The sequence below is a fragment of the Rosa chinensis genome, chromosome 2 (genome assembly GCF_002994745.2).
Source record: "Rosa chinensis cultivar Old Blush chromosome 2, RchiOBHm-V2, whole genome shotgun sequence".
Lineage (NCBI taxonomy): Eukaryota > Viridiplantae > Streptophyta > Magnoliopsida > Rosales > Rosaceae > Rosa > Rosa chinensis.
The window spans coordinates 39,153,738-39,162,211 of record NC_037089.1 but is presented as its reverse complement, the minus strand read 5'-3'; the positions used below and the strand labels follow the sequence as shown (position 1 = coordinate 39,162,211).

Sequence of the window (8,474 nt, the reverse complement as noted above, 5' to 3'; positions counted from 1 at the left end):
AATGTGTTAATGGTTATTAATTATATCTCTACTTCCTCCATTCATCTTCTACTTTGATTCAGATTTGTTTGATCACTTGTATAATATTTAGTAGTTAAATTTAGTTACAAACTTTCGAAATACCCTATCTTGTAATTTTGTAAATATATACTTTTTTTATTTTTGTTTTATACTTTGTGAATAATACTAATTTGTTTAACATTTTTGATAGGAAGTATACCCCAATCCCTGGCTTAGAACGATACCCTACTTATTCTATACTACTATTCGATGCAGGGTTTAAATTGGCACTCACTTTGAGCGCATCATGGCGCATCCCCATATGTAATGTATTCTGCTCGTGCGTGGAGAACCGCCTCACCCATGACGTGGTCGTATGCCGCGTTTGGGCAATTGTAATTGAGATGGTAAAGGAATAGTCCCTTTAAGAGCCCTTGTTTGAAGGTTGCCAGTGCCATTGTCTTGGCATCGAGATGCAGAGGCCCTTCGTCTGGTGACGAATGTCTTTAATGATTCATCAGCGCCCTATTTGATGGTGAATAGCTGGTTGGTATTGTGGTATCCCGTCGCCAAGAGGATGAACTGTGACAAGAAAGTGTTTGACAACACGGAGAATGAATCAATGGATCCGGGCGGGCACTCAAAGAATCAACTCATTACCTCGCTATCCAGCGTTTCACTGAATAGGTGACAGAGGGTGGCGTCGTCAAACCCCTTGTTATTAGTGACCTTTTTGAATGTATCCATGTGGACGAAGAGGTCTGTGAGGCCGCTGTATTGAGCCATTTTGGGGGTTTTTCATATGCCGGCAGGATGGCTTGCAAGATTCTAGAGGTTAATGGGCTTGGCCTTGTTGCGAAAAGTGTGTTTTAGATTGGCGTTGGGGCACCCGCCTCTGCTCTGACCAATCTTTCTTCCAACTGCTGCATTTTTTGCAAGATTAGGGTGGTGGCGTCAGGCCTTGGTTGTGAAATTCCTGTGACATGATTGAGGTGTTGCCTAGGGGCTGGCAGATTTCCCACTGTTCTTGCTAGTCCCGTGCTGAGGTTGGCGCGCAGTTGCAACTCTGCCTCTTGTTCCAACATTAATAGTGGAGGAGGAGGCGGGCCCAGTCCTGTCAGCTTGGGTGGGTTTAGCGGTACGTTCATGTGTATGACTGGTGCTGGTATTATCCTTCCATTGCTGAGGCGACTAAGCTTGGCGCTACGCGATTGTTCGCTCTGCACTGGGTTAGCGTTTGCCTTCAGCGTTTTCTTTAGTTCGTCAAATTTTGACATCAGCGTGGCAACTTGTTTTTGGGCTTTCGCCTTCTCCTTGCGTTCTTGCTCCCCCTCTCTATTTTCCTTGTGGAGATCCACTAGTGCCAGCTCATACTTGGCAGCGAGGTCCTGGCCGGGCGATTGGAGACTACTGCTCGAATGATTTTCCACCACTGACTGGGTGTGCGGACCTATAAGGGTATCTTGTGGTTCAACGTTGAGGTTGATCGGAGTGTTGAAGAGTGCGCGGTTAAAGTTAACTGCGGGGTTGGTGGGTTGGGGGTTGACAGGCTTGTCCACTTGCTCATCAATGATTTCCCTTCTACCGTTAGTCATTATGGGTTATGGTGGGATGACCTTCTGTTCAAGGATTCCCACAGACGACGCCGATGTTAATGTTTGAGATTCAGCGAAGCCAAATCTTGTTAAAGTTAATCCAAGCTTGGACCGCTACTGAGGAGGTTGTAGCGCTACCACTATCTGTCAAGTAAAATACAAAGTGCGTCAAAGGAAGAGTGTGGTTGGCTGTCTTCTCTACTCCAATGCCTAAGTCAGTTAGTGTATTTATGTTGGCAGAATAACGTTAGGTAAGTAATAAATACGTAGTTAATGAGGAGAAAGGAATGAACATTTTATAGGTGAGGGAGAGACTGATCTCTTCCTTGTTTTCAATGTGGGACTGATGTGCTTCAGTTCCCAGCTTCTGATGCTTCAACGAGGTGATCTTAGCGCGGCGCGTGGTTGGCATCAGTGGTGATCTCAGGCTGAGCCGGAGCTCAAGTGATAGCCTGTTTGGCTGTGTTTCCGTACGTCACACCTTTGACAGTTGCTGGTGCCGCTGGCGGCAGTATGAGCGTGGCTTATTATAGCTAATTATGCTTAGGTAAATACTCATGTAAGTACATAAGGTGTACCAATTTGAACAAAACACCTTAAACGTTTGAGAAAAAATGTTCTTAGGTCCAATTTGATATAGCTTAACTTAAATCGTAAACAACCGTAGATTTTAGCTTAAATCTTGCTTTTTATTAACTTCTATAAGCAAGAGCTTAATGATATAACTTTTAAAACAAGCAGCTTTATTTTATTTTAGCAAACACTTTTTGTTAATTTATAAGTTAAGTAGTTTTTTTTTAAAACTGGGCCTTAGTTTTTTATTTTGGATTGTTTGCAAGCCTACATTTTTGTAAAAGACTCTATAGTGAGTTTTATTTGATGTTTTACTTGCTTAGAGTCAGCTTGGTAAAAAGCCAGCGTTGGCTTGATAGTAATTAGTATTTGGATTTCACACATATTTTTATATTTCTTGTGAGCTATTAGATTTTAAACTATTAAATGGTCTAGATTAATTTGTTAATAACATCAACATACCACAAAGTGATGTCTAGATTAATTGTGTTAACAACGTCAACGTACCATAAACTGACGTGGCAAACGACTTGGCATTAGATTTACTCGAGTTGAATTAAAATTTATTTGATCTAGATTAGATTACCCATTAATTGTGAGAAACTCTTGCCGATTTCTTGTTAAGTGTGTATGTGTAACTCAGGCCTTTAGCTACTTATTCATAATAAAATCAACATTGTTTCTAAAAGAAACAAGAAAAAATACAGAATGGATCTCGATCAGTTTGAAGGTAAATACAATATCATGGGTTAGTTGTCAAAAAATCAAATTGGCTAAACGGAAAATAAAATAATTCTTAGCTAGCTGTGTCTAGATTTTCTGGGCAGAAAATCACAATGCTCAATATATTCCCTTAATTTCTGGATATCATCACAGGATAAAGAATCCGACTATCCGCACCATATTATCAAAACAATCCAAACCTAAAAATGTGCTTGATTGCTTGCTCAAAGCAAAACAGATAACAAGAAGATGAACAATAATCAATATTAATCGAAATCAAAATATTAATTAACAAAAGAAATTAAAAGGAGGGAACGGGCTCCGAGTGGTTGGGATAGACTTGAACCGAAGGCGAGAATGCGAAGAAAAGGAGAAGAGCGAAAATGAGAAGAGGAAGAAACAAGACAAGGACGGGCGGTGGAGGCAGCGGCGGCAAAACCAGCGGAAGCACCAGAACGAACACTGCGAACACCGACATTACCATCACCCCGATCCATCCATGCATTGCATCCATCCCCTCTCCTCCCCGGCCTCTTAATACACTCTAGCTAGCTACCAAGTAAATTTGTTTTCGTTCGCATGCAGCAACAGCTCTCTGCTGGGTGGTGAATATTGAACAAGGCAGGGTTTTATTTTTGGGTCCTAGAGAAGTTGCTGTGCCTAGAAACCCAATGAGGCCTCTTCTATTGGTGTTGTGTTTGGTTTGGTTTGGTCATTAGGTTGGTTGGGGGCTAGGGGCGTGGATCCACGAGCTTAATTTGAGAGGCCGAACGGGAAAAATGAGGGGGTTACGGTTCTTGTTCAACTTAGAGTACTTGACCTTGACCTTGAAGGTTTTATTCAACGTACGTGCACGCATCTTATTCAATTCGCCCTGTAATCCGTATTAATGCTGTTGCTTCCAGACCTATTTCAGGTCCTTTCACTTCCCCCGTTTCACTTTTGGTCCAATAGCCCCTTTGAAATTCTAATCACCTTTCCTTTTTAAGCTAGAGCTGTAATAATCCTAAATTTGAACATATACATAGCTTTGAATCTAGATACAAAGAACTTGACCCAGTATTCCCCTTATGAGCCAAACCTGTGCCATGAGTGTTTAACGTTTAAAAAGACTAGAAAGAGAAGGGCCATGTTATCTGCATCGACCTACAGTACAAATGACTTTGATATGGTATCCACATTTCAGCCACTCGAACAAAATTTCAACAAATAATAGACAAGATCCCCATATGATGTAAACAAAACCTATCGAGAAACATGACATTTACATTATCAGAATTTTTATTTATATTTTTTGTTACTATAAAAGTATTAGAGACATTGATACCACTGATTTTCACTAAAATCAGTATTACATATCACAATATGTTCCACTTTCCCGCCAATGCCCGGAAAATCATTGTGACACAGTAGGCAGCCGCTCAATGGATAACTACATACTGCAAAAAAAAAAAAAAAACAATAAATCTAAAAATGTTACATAGAACAATCCCAGAATTCAATAAAATTAAAAGAACAAAAAATAAAGACTCGAAAACACAGAGACCAACATCATGACCTCAGTACACTAGTACATAAATCCTAGATATTTACCGGTTACCTGCTTGACCATCTACATTTTGACAAAATGACCCCATTTGGATGAGTAATTTGAATCCCAGAAACTTGGATGATATTTTGTAGTTTAAACGCTTGATTGAACAATTAATAATAAATAGACTATGATGCACGGAAACGCGAAACCGCCCTCGTTTCCCGTATCGAAACGGGAAACGGGTCGGAAACGCCGGGAAACGCCCGGAAACGCGAATCGGATTTGGAAACGTTTTGGAAACGCTAGAATGTAAATAAATAGGAAACGTGGGGGTATTACTGACTTTTTACTAGGCATAAATTGAAAAAAAAAAAAAAAAAAACAAGCAAAAGACGCGACGAGAGAGAGACCAGAGACGCGACCAGATCGAGATCGTGAGAGAGACCAGAGACGCGACAACGACGCGACCTCAGACGCAAACGAGACCCTCGATCGTTTCTCTTGTGCTCGGAGACCCAGTTCTGGTCGTTCCTCTTCTGCTCGGACGATACCAGTTCCGGTCGCTCGTCTTCTCCAAATCCGGTCGTTCCTCTTCTAGCCGCTCAAGACTTCTCCTCTCAACCAGTCCGGTCGCTCCTCTTCTCCAGTTGCGGTCGTTCCGGTCGTTCCTCTCAAGACTCTCCTCTTCTAGCCGCTTCGGGTACGTTTGTTCTGCTCTTCTTCTCTTGAGTTCACTTTCTTATCCTCTTTGCTTTTCTGAGTTTTCTCGATCGATCTGTTTAAAAGCAATATTACTTGATTCACCTTTCGGTGAGTTTTGAAAGATGGTGAAGTTTGCTTTCATGGGTTTGGTTCTTAATCTCATTTTCTGATGTGTAATTGATAAAGTTTAGTTCTTTGGAATCTGGGTAGTCGTAATTTTGATGTAAGAAGTGTTGGGTTGGTTTATATCAGCATAAAAAGTGAGCTTAATTTGCCTAAAGTGAGCATCTTTTTGTCATTCTCACGTTTTGATTGATGATATAAACGCTGATTAGATTGCTTTGTGAACTGAGAATCGTTGAAACTTGAATTGTGTATTGGTGTAATGTTGAATTGTGTATCTTTCAGGAACCATGAGCACCGGAGGAACACCTCCTATTAGTTCTAGTTCTTGAGATTGCTAACCTTTCACTGGATGAACCACAATTAGAGGGGGTTTTGTTTGAAGATGAAGACCTTGAGGATGTTGTCCAAGTTGAATGAAGTTGATGGTTGTTGACTTGTTATTAGTTGTGCTAACCTTTTACTTGAAACTTTGGATTGATAATACTTGATTGTCATAAACTAGTACTTGGTTTATGTTTCATATATTTTTTTTTCTAATTTTATATATATATATATATATATATATTTAATTGGCGTTTCCTTCACGTTTCCATTTCCTATTACATTTAAGATTTGCCGTTTCCACGTTTCCGATCGTATCGTATCCGGAAACTCGTACCCGTTTCCGTGCTTCTTAGTAAATAGATCTTACATAGAAGAGTTAACCAGAGTAATCCCTGATTTCAAATCATTACTTCATCTTCTATCCAGAAAAAAATTCTTACTTCATCCGACCATTTCAATACATACCCAATAAAGAAATGCATACCAAAATGTCTAGGTCCATTTATGTTGCATCTAAATCTTAATGTTATCACAAGCTTTCTAAACTAATCAAACTTTTATTAATCATTCACCAAAATGGCCGCTCAGATGATTTTGAATCCAACAGTAGGTCTGTTAACTTTTTGGTAGTAAATAGAATCATGGAAAGAGAACGATTGGAAATCAACTTACTTGATAGTTGATACAAAATCACCAGTATAGTCTGTCTCAACTTCACCATGAGCCATTTGCACTGACCTGAAGAGTGAAGATATAGTATTATAACAGAATTACAATATTTACTATATCATATTTAAAGATAAAACCATGTTAGTACGAAGCATGCCACAAAGACCAGGTCTGTATTACTTTCGGCACCAGCAAGGTAATTTTGAATGCTAACTAATTTTCTGAACTGTACAAGAGTCCTGAAATGCAAAAATACATCTTCACTATCCATGATAGATGTGACATGAATGCTTATAAAGTATAGTGTACTCACCTAATTTACGAGAGTTAACAGGTCAATACTGGGTCACAGGGTTCTTGATCATAAGCATAAGTTTTTCACGCTTACCAGCAGCAGATATACTCAGTTTTTGTAGCAGCTGCACTGCAAGGTGAATGTCAGGATTAAATGAACCACCATGAAAAGGCAAAGAACAGAAACAAGTTATAAAGCAGTGTGTAAGATAAGAGAAAAAAATGGACTTACGCATGACACCAGAGAACTGCTTAAATGTCCTTGAGATTCGAACATATGGCTTAATCTCAATAAGTTTATCATCCTCCATCTTCACATACACACATCGTAGCCTCCCCGTCTTTATTAATTGGTGTTATCTAAAACCATAAGCAAAATATCACAGAAAGAATGACCAATTGTAACATAGAAACTAAAGATACGGGTGCGCAATATACCAACTGAATTCTAGAAACAGCTGTTCTATAAGCTTCTTGAATCTAGTTTGTGCTTTATCTCATAAGACAGCTCAAATTAATCATTTCTGTAGCTCAAATTAACTTAACAAAAGAATATAAGCACTTGTAGTTCAAACAACGAATAGGCAACAACAGCCCGAGTCTGCTAACCTGATGAAGAGTATCAGGCCTAAAATGAGCAGGGTTTTTGCCCTTCTTCTGGGCAAAAAATTTGCGTGATCATCAGTATTCAAGAGTTGATCAGTCTGTTGAGCATAGAACAAATACTTAAGACGAATGAATAATGAAAAGGAAAATCTAAACACTAGTTTAAGCAACTTCTTTAACCAAAAATCCAAACAAAAACAAAAATAGCAACAGCATTGAACCTTTCCAACTTTGCCGATTTCGAAAGAACCTTTCTCAAGGATAAGGATAACCCAGGTCCGCTCTTGGGTTTCTGTTTAGTTGGGGCAATTGGAATGTCGTCAAGTTCAAACTGGCCTGTTGACTCTGTTCCATTTTGGTCGGTCTGTTTTATTCTCAACCATCGCTACTTGTTCTGCTTCTGCTTCTTCTTCTTCATCTCTGTCATACTTGTCTTCCCTCCTCTTTCGTTTCTTTCTCTTCACCGCATGTGGCCTTACCATTTTTGGAGCTCACGGACATGGTGTCACCCCGACAAGGCCCGCGGCGGAAGAGGAAGAGGAAGAGGAAGAGAGAAATAGCCCAAATCCTAATGCGATGGTTTAAGGGGCATTTTGGGCTTAATCTGTTTGTCTCGTAACTAGCATTTTAGGCTTTTTTATTTTTATTTTTATTTTTTCCGATGACGTACAGAAAAACAACAACAAACTAAAAACAAAATCAAGCGACACACCCCCGCTTAGCTTATCCAAATGGAACGCTAGGAACACCGGCATGGGTAAACAACATTTTAGGCTTATTACGTATGTGTTGCGGACTTTCTTTCTTTTTTCTTTTTGTTTTGTTTTATTTTTTATTTTTTATTTTTTTGAGAATATGAAAATTATTTAAGTAAATTCAGAATATGTGTCTGACTCAAACTTGAGGTTACTTACTCTAGTTGAAATATGATTTATATTAGAGATAATCTCGAAGAATCTTAGTAGATTTCCAATCAATGCACAATTATGTTTTCTTGTACAACTCTATCTCTATGTTTGTAATCCTCTATATAAATAGGCATCTATTATTAATGAAAGTACGACTAAATTCTCTGCTATTCTAAAACAAAAATTTATTTATGGGAGAGTTGAAATGGCAATCCACCCTCAATAAAAGTACACTCACTACAAATAGCTACTATAACTTTCACAAGAATACATAAAACCAAAAATTCAAATAAGTGAAAAAAATCTTCACTTCTTCTCAAACGTAAACTAAAGGTGAGGTCTGGTTAAATTTTATTCGGATGAAATCCGGTAAGACAAAATGACGAACAAAGAAAAGAAAAGAGTAGGACCACATATTAA

General features: G+C 38.9%; 1 non-coding gene across 3 annotated transcripts; it reads right to left on the bottom strand.

The window, feature by feature from the left end:
* Window positions 1-4,121: 4,121 nt before the first annotated feature.
* Window positions 4,122-7,744, bottom strand: LOC112188350. Of its 3 annotated transcripts, none has more exons than XR_005806888.1 (6): window positions 7,368-7,744; window positions 6,979-7,244; window positions 6,773-6,900; window positions 6,560-6,670; window positions 6,250-6,315; window positions 4,122-4,330 (listed from the first exon to the last, which is right to left on the bottom strand). It is a non-coding gene; the product is annotated as an uncharacterized LOC112188350 (transcript). The 3 variants fall into 3 exon arrangements; XR_002931417.2 differs by having other exon boundaries at window positions 7,150-7,244; XR_002931416.2 differs by lacking the exons at window positions 4,122-4,330; window positions 6,250-6,315 and adding an exon at window positions 6,403-6,485 and having other exon boundaries at window positions 7,150-7,244.
* Between the last annotated feature and the right edge of the window lie 730 nt (window positions 7,745-8,474).